Genomic DNA, 19,814 nt, shown 5'->3' with positions numbered 1-19,814 from the left:
GGTTTATATAACACACGCGTATAGACTTTTCGGACGACATTACCAGAACGACCATAGACAACAAGTACGACACCGAACACCAGTGAATACATTAAAAATCGTATAATGTAAGGAGGAAAAACGTGATACGAATACGATATGAACCGAGCGAAAGGGGTTTACTCAGTCATTTCAAACACGTCGCTCCGAGATATAAACTCCAATGACAAAAATTATTCCATTTCTTTCATCGTGTTCATTTTACGTATTGTTCATCTCTAGTGCACAGTTTATTTTTTATCTCTAAATTTCTCGACGTCGGAGGTGTTCTGATTTGTGTTTAAACATCCCCGCCGAGAGGGCTGCGTGCGAGCATCGTAATTCGAGGTCAACATGTGCACACTTACTACATGACAACCGATAGAGCACAGATGATCCTTTGAAAACTTCCAAGTGAGGGCGTTCTAGTGTTATCAGTTTGTAGTCCTCTCGGTGTAGGCAAACCGAGGAATTTCGTCAGCAATTTTGCTTTTATCGCAAAGAGCAGTTTGTTATATACAGATTTTAGTATAGAAACTGTTTGGGATTGAAAATACAATTGCAATAATACTATCACAGAAAAAATATATAGCGCTTTTTATTTTTATTTGTTTCCACTATTATTATTTAATCCTATTCTCGTTTTAGGTATACAAACAAATTAATTTCGAATACCAAAAACAGTCAATAAAAGAGTAACAAAATAATTCTTTGTAAATTGATGTTAACAATATCGATTTGAAATTTTTCACACACTAACAATGACGTTATGAAAACACAACATCACAGTTAACATTAGTCGGTTGGAGTTTTTAAAAAAAATTTATCTCTTAAATACTCCAATGTTAGTAGTCTGCTTAATAGTAGTGCGGGATTTCAAAGAAAAATCGTCTGTTGCTAGTTTTTCATAAGAGTGTGACGTCGTAGTTGTTCATTAGAACCATCTGCGATTGGCCGCCCTAAACAAGTCAGTATTTATCTGTTTCTTCTTCTTTAAACATCTAACGCGGTATAATAATACTCCGAGGAAAGACCACATTGGTCTTGCGATACACAGCAGCCCGCGAGCTGTTCGACGACACTGACGAGTGTTATACACAAACGGATAAAATATATTTTTTGGGCACGTTTATGTTCAAGAAGACAAACATATTCATATCATGATAGTTTTTGAAGAAACAAAATGTAGATACCATCAAAAAATGTCATGTGTAGCCGGGACACTTTTTTTTTTGCTCGTCTGATACTTTTACCAACGCCAAAATCAAATATTGTTTATAGACATAAACATTTTTACCTTGTTCTTAATTTTTAAAAGTTAAGAACAAATATTTATACTATTGAACTTTTATTATACATAACATGGGTCGTACTTAAATATTAAAACTTTAAATTCTATATTTGATCTAAAAGGTCACATGATTAAAAATCTTGATTTTTTTATATTATTCCCAGATTTATAATAGCGAATAGTATCTTTAGTGGCTACATTTCGATGACTGATAACTTGATTAAAGCTAAAACATTAGGTTACTGTCACCGAAAGTAAAATGCTTCTCAGATATAAACGAAAAAGAATAAAATTGAAAAGTTGTTTTTGCCTGAATGTTTATTTAATTAAATGTCATTGATTCAATGATACTATGCAAAAAGAAATATCATGACGTTTAACGTTAATTTCTGGGTACACACTACATTTTACAATTTTTTTTTAAATTTTAGTGAAGTTTAATTCATTTTCACATTAATTTTGTCAGTTATTGAACGGATAGTTATCGAAATGTTATTCAAATGTTCATTTTTTTTATTAAAAAAAAAGTTAGTCGATCATAAATAATATAATAAAATTTAACCACGTGGTTAAAATAATACTTTAAAACTGTTATTCATTATTAATTTAATAATATCTAGGAATTTGAAGTAATATTAAATAAAAGTTATATTTTGTTATAAAATTATTTTTAACATGGGTGATAAAATTTAAGTAATATTTACAACGATTAGTAATTATATTTATTTTTTATACATTAATACCCAAGTACTGCGTTTACTTGAAGACATCAAAGTACGAACTGTCATAGAGGGAAACTCTCTTTAATGAAAGTGTTTGATAATTTATTTATATTATCAACTTTCTGTTAGTAAATGTACTGGATGATTGATAATAAGTGAGGCTCTGCGAATTAATTGATGTTTTGTTAGAGTTTATCGTAACTATAAACGTTAAGGTTTTTTATAATATAAAAACCTTAATATAATATATTAAGGTCGGACGACCGTCCCAGTCAAGGTTTCTTTTCAGTCTCCTGTGGACAAAATTATTTGATTTTATTATTTAATTAAAAATATTTTATGATTTTAACTCTGCTCGTAATTATAATATAATAATATTCGTTACGTTGATCAAAATTCGAAGTACGAAAATATTCATTTTAACGACCTTTTGAGCAAGTTAAGGTATTAAGATGATTAACTGAATAATTATTTTACACATTTAACATCATAGCCGAAAATCATAACAAGTCAACTAATATTGAAAATAACATATAACTGGAAAATAACACTTCATATAACGACCACAGGCCTTGTGATATCAGCTAAAACGTTAACCTTGTTTTTTTTTCAATTATCAAACATACTTTGTCGGAATTTATTTTCAATGTTACGACACGTTACATTATATTTTCTAAAAAAAAAAAAATAGAAATTTACTTCAGGACAATAGAAAAAAATATTTCTCTATTAAATAATTTACATTATCTGCAGCAATGCCATTAACTGCACGATTTTTTAATTCACCTTAGTTAGTATGATTTTTTCGAACGCCAAATAAAAAAGTGACGTAGCTGTGTAAATAGAGAAAATAATGTCTTCATGGAATATTAATTTTGGGCGAGAGAGAATTTACAAAAATCTCTTTTGACTATGCGTTACTCACATTTTCATCGTTTGTGATACGCATAGCCTGAGGTCTTCAATCGTCTTAAGTCAATTAAATGATGAATATTATGTAGGACGCGTTTTCCCATCATATTATGAAGCGTTGAATAGTTGGACCTTCTATTAACGCGTCCGGCGGTCGCAGGTCCTTGAAATTATTATAAAATGTATTATTCGATCGATTAAAGGTCAAGAACACAACTGTTGGTTTTCTAATTGCAATAAATTATTAGTTAGTAAGCTGGAAAAATATGACCGATAAGAAGTCATGTCTACTATGTTCACTAACTTATTTTGAATTAAATAATATAAATACGCGAGTAAGGAATTCTAACCAGTAGGAATACTGGAAAACCCGAAATCGATAGATTTCAATTGGATGTCAATCATAAAGGTTTACGATTTTTTTTACTATGATTATAATTGAAAAAAAAAAAAATATTTTTGAAACGAAGTAAGAGTGAAAACACAGAATGCATACACTGGAGGATCTCAATGAGTATACAGGTTTGATTGCAACAAAAATTATGCTGAAATATACTATGATTAGGCAGTCGAAGGAGAAAGCAAACTTAAATGAAGAACACCTAGCATGACATAGCAGACACGTGTTTAAATGACGGACTTAACATAATGGTATAAAAGAGCTGAAAAGATGAAAATTATAATTAAAATTTTTCTATATCTAGAGTTTTAAAAAAACCGTTATATTTACGATGCATTGTTAATTGTCTTAAATTAGCAAATACTATTGGAAGTCATAAATCAAGTAAGTTTTTTACTAATATAAATTTATGTATCTCTAAATACGATTGAATAATGAATATAAAAAAGCTTGGGTATACCCACGCTTTTTTAATCACAGTTTATAAACGGTGATTTAATATCGTTATCATTATCAACACTACAGGTACGAGTGATTTTGACCTTTAACAATTAAGATAATATAATAATGAATGATTAATATCCAATATTGGTCGTCACTACTCGAGAAACAAAATAAAGAACATAATAATTAATTAAATTATTTGAAAAAAANCAAATGATTAATATCCAATATTGGTCGTCACTACTCGAGAAACAAAATAAAGAACATAATAATTAATTAAATTATTTGAAAAAAATAAATACGGTTTAAATATAACAGACTTCATAAAGTTCATAGTTCAAAAATATGACTGATCTAGTTTAAGAGAAATGGTACCCGTTTTACAAACATAATCAATATATAATAGATGTTTAGCTATTGATTTTTTCAACATAGGCGACGGCGTTTTTATTTCAAGTTAAAATACATGTGATATGTATATATTCGGACAGTTTTGATTGAGAATACGTGCACGTAAAAAAAATTGGATAAAATTACCATAGCTGTAGGCTAGTAAACTAGCAGTTCATTCATAAATAATTAACGGTTAAATTAACTATCTAACGAAAAATTAAAAAAAAACGTTTTCACGATTTTCACAAAAAATATTTGTTTGAAAATCTAAATGAACTGAATCGTTCGTTGGGTCAAAACATAACGAGGAGGAAACTGTTTCGTAGCGGAAAATAATATGTATTAATAAATGATCAGTATTCTGATTAGTGTCTAGGTATCAGTAATTTTTTTTAGCGAGGGAGCGGTCACGTTTTACTGAAGTGTGAGAGCACGAGGTTGAAGGCAAATGCAGGGGAGGCAACGCAGAAGGACTGGGTTGTTTTGTTTGTACATGGCGAATTCGGGTGCCGGCAAAAAACAGTGTACACCCGGTCGTATCGATCTCACGTGAACGCTCGGGGTTTTAGACGGCTCCAGCAAGTATACACTTGTGCAACCCCGAAATGCATTGTCAAATGAGATATGGTGTAGTCTCTGTTTCCACCCTACAGCTCGTCGATTTTTTTGTCGCTGCCGTTAATCCGACGCGCGTACGAGCAAACTTATGAAACGCAGTAAAAGTGTAATATCCAATAAATACTTGCCGCGTCGGTCACGGCGATAAACGTTAACGGGTATTAATTATTGGTTGCCCGACCACTGCACTGCTGTATACGTTTTGAAAAACGTATGGAATTCGGGTGCACGAGCCGATAAAATATGACTGTGTCGAGGAAAATATGAACACGATGGTCGGTTGGGGGGGAGGGATAGATGGTATTATAACAAAGAAAGGAACAAAAAAAAAAAACCGTGTTGAGGAACAAACGTAAAGCCAATAAAAATGGGTCGTCTCCGACGCCGCCGTGAACCGGTCCCGGCGGTGATACGCGCGAGCGTTGAAAAAACATTTTTTTTTTTCCGTACACTTTTTTTTTTTTCTTAGAGGTCGTTGAACACGTATCTCTTGAAACCGGTCTCCCGTCGGTGCAAACGGCGATATTCGTCTAAGTGTTATCCTTGAAACGGGACAAACGACGAAAAATGTTATTACGAGTAGTTTTTTAGAATCGGAATAAAAGACGTTTGGACGAGTGAAATTAAAGCGAACGGTTAAACGCGTCTTACTGTTTTAAACGTACGAATCAAAATTTCTACTGCACATCGGTGACAACGTGCGTGATATGTTGTTTTCGTGAAATGTGTTAACATTTGTTTATTGTAATTCAAATTGACACAGCGAAGATTCATAATTAAAAACTATTGGAAACGGTTAGCACGCAAAAAAATAAATAAAAAAAAACTATTACCGTTGAATACCATAACGGTTACACAATAATCGCGAATGACATTCGATTCGCTCAAGCCTATCGTAAAAATTGCACACGGCGCACCGTAAAAATTACTGAATAGCCAACTGGTCTATAGAGAATTAAAATTATTGCACTCGGATTCAGATGATCGCGCGTCATTCCAAGAGAATTTTTCATTCATGTAATATGTTTTTAAGAATAAATTCTTGTGACGACGACTCACACAACGAGTACAATTTTTTTTACTCTTCCTCCGAGCAAATCGTACCGACCACCGAGTCTATACCGGTACACGCATTTTATTACGTTATTAAAGGTCAAAAACATTTCCACGTTATCTGCCACTTGGGTCTGAGGCGACCGGTCGATGGGATCAATACTCAAATAGTTTACACGTGCACTCTGTAAAACTTCATTAGACCGACAAAAATTGTAATAAACAAGGGAAATCGATAACGTTGTGGACACTAACTACCGAGTACGCACTGAAACTCGTACACGTTATTTAGATACTACGATAATTACGGGGATGATACGCTTTTATGTATTTTGTCGCGACGAAATCCGATAAATATGTGTGTGAAAAATTTATCTGTACGATAAATGATTACAATAAACGACAAAAATATATGAAAATGCATTTGCGTTACAATAACAGTACGTCACCGTTCAAAGATTTCGCGGTCGTTATACAATCGTTTCAGTTTCTATCATTATTATTATTATTATTATTATAACTAAAGCGACCGGTATATGATAAATATTAACGATTGTGACCGTTGTTGTTATTATTGTTTTTGTTGTTGTTGACGTCGTCGATAGTCTTTATTGATTTTATATAAATACACATCCGTGCGCAGTAAACAACATAAAAAAAAAAGGAAATTTCGAAATTTCCGTTCGAGGGTCAGTGTTATACCAAAGAAAATTAACAGCGTTATTTTTTTTTATCAGTGCTGGCTTGCCAGTCTTCTCAATAACTCTCTCTCGCGTGGTGGCGAAAATAACATCCATATTTATTATGGCGCTCGTATCGTAAGGCCGTTTGAAAATTTATTAAGGTATTTACGAGTAGCGTTTCTCGCCTTATCTTCGTTGGTTGTGCAGAATGTACATTAAGTAATTATAAACTGCGTTCCAGACTGAAAATAATACAACACCTTTAAATGAATTATCAACTGAAAACTCAACATAAATCTGACGGTCAGCTGCTAAAATACGTTGAGCGTTACTACAAGCAACGATTTCCCTTGTGACGTCCGATGGTATTGATCACGACCAGAACCATTTTATCATACGATTTGATTTTAGTAACCCAATAAGTATTAGGTTATAATATTGATTTTGTTAAGCGCGTGACCGACTAATGAGAAGAATTTGTCTAAAAATAATTGAACACATTATTTTCTCCACAACACTGTGGTATGATGCACGTAAATAAACTGTTCGGCTCGTATTATTTTTAATCCAGTGATCTAAATATACATAAACTGGCATATTGTATACACAAGTATAAATACTAAATGTACATATACTATTAGACGTGAATGAACGCCGAATGACGTGCGTTTTAGTAATTTTCTATTAAGAGATTTTTTTTTTTTATCTTGAGAGTTTCATTTTTTTACACTCGACAATATTGCTTATTGGTCGCCGTTCGTCAAACAGAGGTCGTCCTAACTTAAGTATGAATTAAAAATCTATCTGTATACAACTGTCAAAAACTTCTGAAGATCACTGTCACACAACGCGTGTTTTCCAAGTGTATAAAAACGCATTATGCGATTACGCAGAGTTTTATCAAAACAACAAACGTACTGAATTGGGTCAGCTACTTCACCAGCTATGTATTGCTTGCGAAAAACTGCACACAACACATGTTACCATTATGTCCAAAGTTTCTTTCCGATCTAAAAAAAATTATTTTTCGCTTATTTGTTTTATAGTTTTTCCTTATACACTTGAAACGGAAACTTCGACATATTTCATCATACACCATACCGCAAAAAGCTCTTAACGTGTGACTTTTGAATGATAAAAATGATATATTTCTCTGATATTCGAATAAAAAGTTCACCGCGATAGTATATATTCTAGTTATGCTTGATTGAACGAGATCCAAATAGATATAACGAGAAATGTCTGGGTCGCCGCGTCATGACACATGGCCGAGACGAATAGTTTGTACGAAATTCAGTTCATTGTCTGTCATTTAGCAAAATTAACGCATGAACTACCATTATCGAGCTTTTAAACAAGTTTACTAAAGAGTAAAAAAACGAATTAAATCGCTGTTGCACGAAAGTATATGTCGTCTGCAACAGACAAACAAATTATACGATATTTATCATATTAAATTACACTGTAAAATTATCAAGGTGTTCCTGATATTTTCACAGTTATTCTGACGAAGAAATAAGAAAACTGTGTAAACTGTTTGCGACACGAGTACAAAACGCGTTGGGATAAGAAAACGGCGGTGGCGGTAGCAGCTGCTGTAGTCGTTTTAGGTGAAAGCGTCTCCCTGTAGTTGCGAGCTAAAGCATAAAATTCGGAGAAAGTGTTTTCTTTGCTCAATGAAAAACCAACCGATAGGAAGCGGACGGTCGGTACAGGGTTCATCCAGTTTACCGAAACCAGAGAAAAGGAATAGAGGAAACGTATACCGTTGAAATTCCTTCTGAAAACCCGCAGGTACTAAAAATGACGAACTTGGAATGATAGAGCATGCTAAAGAAATGTAGAGGAGAAAGAGGTGTACAAAGGATATTTTAATCATTTGAGTAGGCAGGTTTGCGATTTAAGTTCACGGGACTGCACCGAGAAAATAATTTACTTTTATATGAATACATTAAACGCAAGGAAATATTTTAATGGAGATGGCAGTTTTTGTAAGGCTTGTAATAATAATGTCTGCTCGTGTTATCTAAAAAAAAAAAAAAAACGATTATTCAACAAAAATTTTTATTGATCCTGATAAATTTATTGAATAAAAAGGCCATAAATTGGAAGTAGTCTATTTAGTGCCCACGACTATGGAAAGAAGTCATTTGTACGCGATGAAAAATTTTAGTTGATACGGAATACAGTTAATGTATTGGTCATGCTACAAAATTACGTATTCAGGCTTTCAATAATTTCATGGAACGAATTAGATCATCTTATTAAGAATTATTCTAGAAAATAATGTGCGATTTTTTTTTTTTTTGTTACAGATGACGTACAAACAGTCATCTTAAGCTAAACCAACCCGACGCAACAGAAAAATGTTCGATCAATCAAAAGCGTAATAAATTGTTAAGCGTGCAAAGTTATAGCTTTGTAAATGTGGTTTTCGATGCTATTTATACAAATCTAAAGCGAAAAAATAGTGCACATATTTTTTCGACTATATTTCAAGTACAAAAAAAAAAGATGATGACATCGTTATCGAAACACAATTGCTGTGCCGAGCAATTTTTATGCACATAAATATAAAATCGAACACGTAAAAAAAACTTTTTTTTTTTTATGGATTATCACTTGATTTTTAAATATATTATCATTACATGATTAATACTAATTATGCGTAGGGAAACGACAAAAAAATTCAGTATTATTTGCATTGACTACCGAAACAACAGCACAAATATTTATTTTACTATTATACCTTGAAAATCAATAAGGTACGCGTGTGTCGAAATTAAAGAAGTATCAATGTAATCGTAATAGCATAGAAATTAATTAATTAAAATAATACTGAGTCATATTTCTGAAGTAGATTTTTCTGAAATAGTTTTAATAAACTACAATTGCTATATATATATTTTAAAAATCAAAAAAAGGAGTCGTCACCTTATTCAAAATGATAGCAACCACATTAACATAAACTTTGTATTTTCATTTGCGTTGTATTTTACGACTGGCGCTACAGTTCTTTGACCTCTTGCAGAAACTGAAACGAACACGATGTTCAATGGAAACCCAACTTCAAATAAACGCTTAAAAATAATCGTTTTATTTTTTGTCTAATGATAGTCGATTCAAATGAAATCATTTTTAAACAAAAACATTTCATTGCTTCAGTTTGATACAAAATACATTCCATAAAAAACGCTAAATGACATACGTTTCTTATTTACAATTCAAATAAAACTAGGGCAAATGAGCCTCTTCTATTTATATCTATTCGATACTATCGTTCTTATACTTCTGATAATTTATTGTTGGCGCCTAATTTTAGAATGTAATCCTTTGATGTAATTATTGACAGGCCAAAGGATACAACAAAGAAAAATATCACTAGGAATTTCCACTTAATTATTTTTATTTGAGGCTTTAAAAATTTTAAATCTCGACCTTGAAAAATTATCTTTTAATATATGCTTAATTAATTAATTACAGTTAATAAATTCTTCTTCTTCTTCCTCGCCTTAATCCCAACTACTTGGGGTCGGCCACCCTTATCCTAAACTTCCACTTGACACGATCTCCCACATCAGCTGTTCTCATATCGCATTCAATAGCATCTCTCCATCTCTTTTTCGGCCTTCCTCTACCTCTTCTTCCTTCATTTCATTAATTTCATTTAACATTCATTTCAATAACTGTTCTTACAGCTTCCGATTCTTCTGTCCTCATAACATGACCATCTAAGTCTATTTTCGCTCATGTTATCCACGATTAACGCTACACCTATACTTCCTCTTATATGCTAGTTCCTTATCCTATCTTCAACCTATCCTTATCACTCATCAATTAATTACAATTTTCAAATGAATTACAAGATACAATTTTATCCAAAGAACTAATTATAAAAAAGATTCAATATAATTCGGAAATCGTAAAGCCAGCCATTAATAAGTGCACTTAGAAATAAGAACGGAGATATGTAGGCAAAAATGTATCCACCTTGCGAGTGTGCGTCTTTGACATTTAAATTAGAAATTGTACACCCAAAGAAAAACCTCAATCAATTTTGATAGAGAAATTTTATCAAGGGTTTATGATAACGTTTTATTAATACGAACAAAATAATTATTCTTATGAATAATTATTATTCAAGATAAGAAAAAAAATCGTCATATTGATAAATATATCATAGATTCAATAGTAATGATATATTTATCAAATTGAACAATGAATTTATTATATAGATCGAGGGTTTTTTCTGGGTGTAAGTGATATTTTTCTAGAAATGAAATCATTATCTATAGTTAAATATTAAATCATATTATCTTACTTTATTTAACTCATTATCACTAAGATGTGATCAAGATTTCGAATATCGATACATCGCATTGACATATCTCACAACACAAAAAAATATTGAATTTTTAAAAATATCCCGCATAGTATTTAGTGAACTTATTTTTGCATTATTGTAAGAAAAAGCATTTATTTTTTTAGTTGCAACAGTTTTGATGTCACATAAGATGCCATCCACATGTTAAAAAATAGTAACAAAATAATGTTAAAAAATTATCTCTACGTCTCTAACTTGTTCGTGAAATATTAAAGAATTGACCCATAAAAAGAAAAACTTTTATACTTTGAGATAAGGCCGGCGTTAGTGATCGCAGGGCTTTACACACCCCTTAGTGCCGATTCTGCTTTTGGGAGTGATTTGGTAGTTGTATTTTTGAGAAAAACAACAGGTAAATCAAAACTCAATGCGTTGATCTTTTAAATACCTAATTAGTTTACTTTTAGGCATTTCAAGGGAAGAGCCCTTACATTTTTTTAATATTTAACACAGTTTGGTTGGGTTAATATTTAAGGCGGTTTAGTTTCTTCGGTAAGTTATTTGAAATCCAACCGTTGAGCACTATTTCTATGCTGTGTATTTTTTCACTAGACGTACTTTTCAACTACATTAGTAAGCGTGGTTGGTAAAAAATGCAGGCGACTGTAGTCGAAAAAATATCATTATAAATAATAATCACTATATAATGTATACAACGAGCTACAACAGCAATCGTTAGTGTGCTTTCACTTTCGACAATATTCTTCTCACTAACAACTTTTACAAAAACACTGCATGACCACCACTACTGCGACTGCAGTAACCGACGGCGTGAATTTCTTCCGTTCACTTTTCCAGGTCACTTTCAAACGAAATTCTATATGCAACAATAACGTAACAAATATATACATGTGTGTATACAGAGTGAATCAAATCTAACTAATAACTTTAAGATTTAGTTGATTTTTTAATTAATTTTACATTATTAAAAGCATATATTTTATTATTTGTACCTTATAAATAAAATAAAGTTTGCATTATAAATGTACTTAGGAACTATATCCACTTGATCTGCACATTCTCTCAAATTATTAAAATATCGTATCACAACGAGTACTTGTTATTAAATTGTTATCTTATCGATCTATTAAAACTTTTTGTAAGAGAAGAACTAAATAATTGTGAAAAAAAAAAAATTAATAGTTTCGAACGTAGTCTAATAAGGCATACCCTAAAATTAGAAAAGCGCTAAAATACGACCATTTTAAAAATTTTAACAGTTTTTTTTATCAGTTTAATAATAACAACTATGCTTTTAACAAAGTTCAATAATTCAAAAAACTTTAAGTGAAAAAAACGAAGGCATGCAACATTTTTAAATCGTACTAGTGTTACGGAAAAGGATTATCAATGATTACAAATTAACTATGAGGGTAATAGGACTTAATATAGTAACTAGAATCGAGTTTACACTAACCTTGGTAGAACGTCAGGTGTTATAGTGTTGCGATCGATAATATATTTTATTTGAGCGCAATGTTATGCATTGAATACATAGATAGATAACTATTTAACGAGCAGTTGACAGTGAAAAAAAGGTTTAATTTGTATTCACTACTGACATATAAATGGTATTGACCTTTTTTTATGCATGCTTATAGATATTCAAGTGAATCCGTAAATGTTTAACCAGTTATTAAAAACCAGTTATTTTGAGTAATATATATGTATAATCTAATGCCGTAGGTGGTTTTTATGAAAAATGTCTAGCGCGATTATTTAAAAAAAATTGATTTCTATTAAACTTTGATTTTTTCTAACATAAAATATTGTAAATTAATAGATTTTTATAACACTCGAGTGGAGTTGATTCGCCAAATTTAAATAAAAATAAGATAAATATAATATATATTTTTCTTCTTTTCTTAAAAATACATACATATAATCTATGCTGTGGTATTAAGAAATCAAAAGACAAAATTCGGAGTTAAATAATTAATTGATTATTCTTATTATTTGTAACCTTAGCTTAAACTAATAGTTTTAAACGAAACTAACCTTTCGTATAGTGGTACAATCATGTTCATTGTTTTCAACTCAATTTTCTGAAAAAAAAAAAAAAAAAAAAAAAAGATTTAAATTTCTCAGAAATATTCTACGACCAGTGCTAATAATTAAAAAATGAAACTATCTAAGCATAAGCAAATTTAGATTGTATTTTTCATACTTTAATTATAAAAAAACTAAAAGATAAATAAAGGTAAATAATTGTACAATACTATATCGAGAAAATGTTTAACAAAGTGATACTAAATTGTTATGTTCAATAAAATGCACACAAATTTCAACTGATGGACCCAAATAATATTAACATCAAAGCCAAGTTCATTCAAAAACGTTAAAGACAATAGTTACATCAACATGTTCATATATGAAAGATTACATTTTTCCGTCAAACAATCAATTAATAATTTAAATATATTTAAATGTTACGTAATAGTAATTTTAATAAAAAAATTTGAACATTTTTTTACAACAGACTGTATATTTGAAAATTATTCAATGATTCACGCAACGCTAATCACATTTAGTGTAACCATTGGTAAAAACGGAAATAACTGGGCAGAGACGTTCATTTCGTGTGGATTCGCGCATCCTTATTATTACAAATTACGATTATGGGACTGTATAGGCCTTTGTTGTATTTATCTATAAAAAAGTCTCACGACAGCCGACCTTATGAAAAGTTATTTAATGACACTGAAGCGAAAATTTAAATTAGAAGACTACGTTAACAATACACGAAGCGAAATATTTCTACATTGTCTTAGACTATTGGCTTGCGGAAGGGGAACACGCCGAATCGTTTTTTAGTGCTTCAAGGCTACACTAACGTACCATCGCACGGAGTTTTTTTTCTTCATCTCATAACATATCGCCACTACACCGACGGCACTCGAATCGCCGTACGATGATAATAATAATTGCTGACACAGATTCTTTGCACTACACTCGTCGCCGAGGCAGCCAGCCGACAGTGTTCAGAACGCGATTATTTACACGCGAGTCGGACGCGATCATTAAAAATGAGTTGATAAGTATGCGAAACGTGCGTTGAATGCAAAAAAAAAACTTTGTTCTACGCTGTAAAACATTTACAGCTCACATTCGGTTAGAACATTACGCACTCGTAATGATCAAAAGTTGCTCGAACAATTATTTTACCGTCGAGAACGTCATGTCACCTCCACAACAACAGCAACAGTAATAACAATAACGACAAAAGCTCCCATCGTTTAAATGATAATTTATTAAATAAGCCGAATAAAAAATAAGGACCCGTTGGCATTTCATTGGGTTGGATACGTAATAGTCAAAGCCAATGTGACGTGCGCATAAAAACGAGGTGGTCGGATTAAAATATATCAATTGAGCTGTTAATCCATTGCCATAAGTGGTGTTGGGTATGTACTGTAGTTGTCGAAACACGTACAAAGGCGTAGAACGAACTCGCCGGCTGATTGCACTCGACACATTTTACACTCGATAACTCTCAAGTTTTAATAAAGAACGTGCCGGTCGCGTGCATTTCAATTTTCTGCGTACGGTATGCGCTAAAACCACGGGATAAGTTGGAATGTTGCAGAAACTTTTTACCGTCAAATTAATGTTGTTGTGCGGGAACGAAGTATCTACTAGAAAATAAACCCGTTGTACATAAATCACACGTAATAACCGTCTATTACATCGAATGAATACATGCAATTGAATGCAGTGCAATATACTTCTCGTTTGGAAACAAATTGCTCGTATGGACGTCCAACTTGAACACGTGTTAATAATTCATAAATAACGACTGAGGAGAAGTAAACCTGGCGAGCCGAGGTAGCTGAAACTTTTAGAACAATAGGACTGCTGTACGTCGACGTAATCGGGCGAATCGGAGTAATTACTAACGATATAGTAAAAATTGCAATCTAAAAACCGGCACTTATCGACCGAGTTGACCTAGTTTGACGGATTTCTCGATTGCCCAGTTTCAGAATCAATGACACGGACGAGTACGCGCACCACAATGATATTATGCAGATACAACATCCGATTCCTAACCGTGGGATCCATCAGGGTCACGTTAATGCGGTCTAATTTTAAACGGAAGGTAAAAACAGCCCGAAGAGAAGTCGAAAGGTTTACGTACACGAGTAGCGTGTGGCGTGTCGAGGGGAATCGTTTCCGGAACGTTTGCCGTTTAACAACGTTGCATCCATACCGACTCGTTTATACGCTGTGCAGCACCGCCGATCGATGTGGGTTGTTCACGCGAACACACGCGCATTATGTATATTTATACATTGAAATGTACACAGCGAGAGAAAGAACCAAGTACAAAAGGGGAGGGGAGGGGGGCAAGCACAATGGCCGTCGCTGCTCGTGCTTTAAGCGCCCTTTGATGGTGGATGTGGCGGTGGACTAAAAAAAGTATAAATATGTGCTTCCTATTGCTGCCCTTGTTGATGTTTAACACGCGAGGAGGCGAAGGGTTGCCGAAAGAGGGTGGACAATACGTGTGAGGCGGCAGGAACGTTGAACTCGACCCGAAACTTTGTAAAGTCGACATCGGCGTTAATGACATTTCGATGAGTTGACCTCATAATGCAGTGATGACGATAACAATTCTCATTGTAGTCGCGTTCACGACCGGTCGTAACAATCAGTTGACAAACAAATGCGAAATATGAACAACAATCGACCATAAAATATTGAAATTAGTAATAAATATAAACGATTAGAGTCACTAATCTTTAACTTTTTAACACTTTCAAATATTTTCAGTTTGTCCGATTTTTTGTTCTTCTTCGCAAAATATCAACTACAATTAATATGTAAATTTAGTAGTGAATAGATTAAGAAAAAGAGACGCCTAAGAAAACCGTATTAATAGTTATTATCATAATTATTGAATTTCGATTAAAAAGTGAATACCAGACACGGGACCGTTGTGCAAAACGCGAAATGAAGTGTTTTGGACGTATAGACAGGACAAGATAATAGCCGAAACATCAAAATAATCTCATACACATATTTGCATAAGACACGATACACGAAATACGCAACCAGAGACCGTTTCATAAGTGTGCGGAGATGTCACACTCGGCCCAAACGTCATTAGTGGTCGGCATTTTTTGAATAATTTGAGGACATTTTTACTCGTATTTTTAAGGTATTCAAGACAGAAAATTTCACTTCACAGCCCGGTAAAATTAATCTCTAGGATCGTCCTTGTTCCTGATCGGTAAGATGTAAAAATGAAATTGATATTTAAAAAAATTCGAAACTGCCAAAATACTTAACCCAACAACAAATTATTCAGCCTGTAAACATTAGATTATGACATGACACGAATTAACATTTAACGATACGCTTACCACGTATTGGGAATTCGTTAATTTACAAATGAAAATTTCCTCGGAAGATGAAAGCGATTAGAATTGCTCACTGGGTCAATACAAAAAAACATTTTTCACCGACCTAATTAACCATTACACTGAATATTATTTTCCGGTTCAATAAACACTAAGACGGTTCACAAATAGAGGTAAACATAACGTCACGTGTTTTACAATACTCTAACGATATCATCAGTTACCAGGCGATATTTATTTGGCAGCGACAATAATATCAATTCTATAAATGCTAGACTCGCAAAAGGTAAACTATTAGTGTCGTGCACCAGGCGAGTTCAACAGCCGTCAGACGGTCGTTTCCATTATGTTTGGATTACAACGATATGATTTATTTTATATGTTTTACGACGAACGAACTTTTTCGCCTGTTCGTTTTACCGCTACAAGAATACTTTTACCGGCGGGTTTAATGACCACAACGCCGCCGCGGCCTACGTATTCACGTGCATACATTTTCGCCGAGTGTGCACAGGAAACGAACGGATTAATGGGAACTGAGCATGCGCAATACCATTCAAGGCGAACGTATCTGACGGCTCACATACACCCTCGGCTTCAATCGGTTAACGTTCTCCGATTGCAAAATGTGCTCGTGCGGTTTAGTCGATTCATGAAACGTATTAATTGTTTTTTTTTTTGGCACATTTGTGGACACGGCAGTCTTATGGACTAAACCTTGTTGTTTACATCCCAACGAACGTCGTACCACTCACTGTATACACGAAAACTGTTTATTACGCGGTCGTACCAAAATTTGAACAAAGTGTCGGTTTTTTGAATTAATAACACTAGTGAAGATTAACTGGCATACAATTACTTCCGTTTGTACGCGTACGAGATGATAATTTCGATAAATCAACCGCAAATAAAAACAGCGACGTTCATTTATATTTTTCGTAGACAACTTCTGTTGGCTAATTTATAAGCGCAAAATATTTTATAATGGAAACGGGTGTCCGACTATATTTAGCGTTCCCAAATGTTTTCAGTTTCTGAAAATTTTAATCGAAAGCCAAAAATACTACTATACGAATAAATAAAATACAATTTTACTCCGGAGAAAACATGTTATTTTTTAAACAGGCCCGCAGGCGTCGTGACAAATGGAAAAACTGCGATAGTTCAACACTCCGCTCCTAACGTTTCGTCAACGCTTTCACCGACAACCATTAGCGAAAAGGTGACAAAGTGTTTCACAACCGCCTAATATAGTTATTAAAATTATTCGCAATTACACAATGGACGCGGGAAAATTAACAGCGCTTATTTCTCGTTAGCATTAGAAAACAACGTTGCTGAAAATGACAGAGTTGCCGCGACTCGAGTGTTAAGCATTTTTTTTCCCGAATAGGAACGCGGACGGGCGTGGAGGTACCACATCGTCGTCGTCGTCAAGACATCACAACTACCGAACACCACCTGCACCAAGAGGTCGTTTACTCGTTTCTCTTTCACTCGGTCTCTCGGTGTTGGAGTGTGCAAGTACGACGTGTTTTGTTATTTTGTTTCTGTGGACCAAAAATCCCTACGCTTCCACCGCACCTGCACCCCAAAGAATTTAAGGGGGTTCTCTGCGAAAAAAAATACATAATACACCATATATGGGCGACCGTGAGCGAGGGAGCGTCGACCATTACACGTTCATTATTCGGTATATTATTATTGTTAGACTATTATGAACACGACTGTCAAGGCCGCCAGATTATACATTATTTTTAAACGTCAAGCGACAATGTGTTGACGACAAAATAAGATATACATTTTTAGTAATTTAAAAAAAATAATTTCCCAAGTAAATACACGTTTTCAGACACAAAGGTTTTATATGGAGATTGTAACTGAAACGATAAAAGGCTATGTCATATGGCGTTACGACAACACGAAAAAAAATATCAATAAAGATTTGTAACTTTTATGTATGACGTGTGGCCTCCTCTCATGGCCGTATCGGTCAACATATTGAATTTCAGTGGGCATGTGACGAAAGGCCGAAACATTTATTTTTCACGAAAATCGTCAATTAAACATTGGTCGACCAATACTACAAAAGGATTAAAGCGGACAAACAAATACTCGTGTGTTCCAATACGTTTCATGCGCCAGCAAAAAGTGTAAGAACTACAGTTGCGTATAAATATATACAAATTATCTACGAAAGCAAATCGAATCATAAATTTTAATTAGCTACTGCTAGTAGATACAATTAATAGGAAAAAATTGTGGTACTACGATAAATCTGACATGTTCTTCATGTCGTCTAATTAAAAAACCTGCCCAATTATACACCAGTCGTAAAAAAATAAAATTATCAGCGCGTGAAAAAGTTCACACGAGATCGATTTTCTAGATAAAATAAAACGTCTTGTATATATTCCGTAGGAGTAAATATATACAATAATACGTGCAGTCACGGAAGTCGAAACACGCGTGCCCAGTTAAAAAGACCGCATGACTTTTGCCGGACAAACTCAATTAGACGGAACCACTGTGACCACCGGATATTATAATAATATACATAATGCACGTGTATTGCTTAATTATGATTCGGTTGCAGTAAACGCGGTAGTGTTTCTGGCAAAGACCGGACTTGACCGTAAACGGCACGGGCGTCGAAAATTCAATACGACCCAATGAACCCAGCGGACTTGCTCTTATTTTGCGTACTGGCCAACGCGTAGTAATAACATAATTGTAACGAAAAAAATATTTTCCGCCACATTTGTAATGGAGGTCGATTTCAGTGTGCCTATTATTAAAATGCGATTTTAGATAACGACGTGCAAAAAACTTCCATTGTTTAGAATCCAAAATTAAAANATTCACTAATGGATTTCAGTGTGCCTATTATTAAAATGCGATTTTAGATAACGACGTGCAAAAAACTTCCATTGTTTAGAATCCAAAATTAAAAGTATACAAATATAACTTGAAAATTATCCGAACAAATGTTATACATACATAGTTATTAGAGAGCAAATAACAATTTATGAAAAAAAATTATAGTTGTTGTTTTTGCGTTTACAATTCGTAATCGCGCAAAACTGCGAAATTAAAAAACGTTAACTATTTGGTCGAATCCAGTATTAGTTGAATTTACAGGTTTTTGAGCTAATTAAAACAAAAAAAAAACAATTTTGCCTAACGCCTTTTGGACTATGTTCGGCTGAAAATGTAGGTCAATAACGTGCTATTCTACAAATCGGTATCGTAACCTCGACAGTCGCTCTTCCTAACGCTACCCTGAACTTCCGACGTTTAACACAATATTAACTTGTCGCAGTTTTTTTTTTTTAACATCTCGCATTTTAATAATAATTTTTCGATTGCTCCGGTGTAACTTATACGGCTATCGTAAGTAATCCATTAAAGATTTCCAACTGACACGAGCAACAAATAAAGCCTATGGTTCCGACTAGAATGACGGAAAACCCATTTCCATGACGGAATTGCTCGAAGATATTAAAAAAGTTATGTGGACCGTGCGTATGTCG

At 33.4% G+C, this 19,814-nt stretch overlaps 1 protein-coding gene across 6 annotated transcripts in view; it reads right to left on the bottom strand.

The window, feature by feature from the left end:
- Positions 1 to 19,814, bottom strand: part of LOC126910516 (uncharacterized) — a 60,590-nt gene that overhangs the window by 24,267 nt on the left and 16,509 nt on the right. For 4 of the 6 annotated variants that reach the window (XM_050693135.1, XM_050693138.1, XM_050693134.1 and 1 more), the window contains one exon: positions 12,917 to 12,963. The exons of the other annotated variants lie outside the window; for them this stretch is intronic. The gene's annotated coding sequence lies outside the window, so the exon portion shown is untranslated. The remainder of the gene's footprint in view (positions 1 to 12,916; positions 12,964 to 19,814) is intronic. 6 annotated transcript variants of the gene reach the window in all.

Source organism: Daktulosphaira vitifoliae, unplaced genomic scaffold, assembly GCF_025091365.1.
Source record: "Daktulosphaira vitifoliae isolate Bord-2020 unplaced genomic scaffold, ASM2509136v1 Scaffold_1, whole genome shotgun sequence".
In the NCBI taxonomy this organism is placed as follows: domain Eukaryota; kingdom Metazoa; phylum Arthropoda; class Insecta; order Hemiptera; family Phylloxeridae; genus Daktulosphaira; species Daktulosphaira vitifoliae.
Note: the sequence above shows the minus strand (reverse complement) of the source record. Positions and strands in the feature narration are given on the sequence as shown.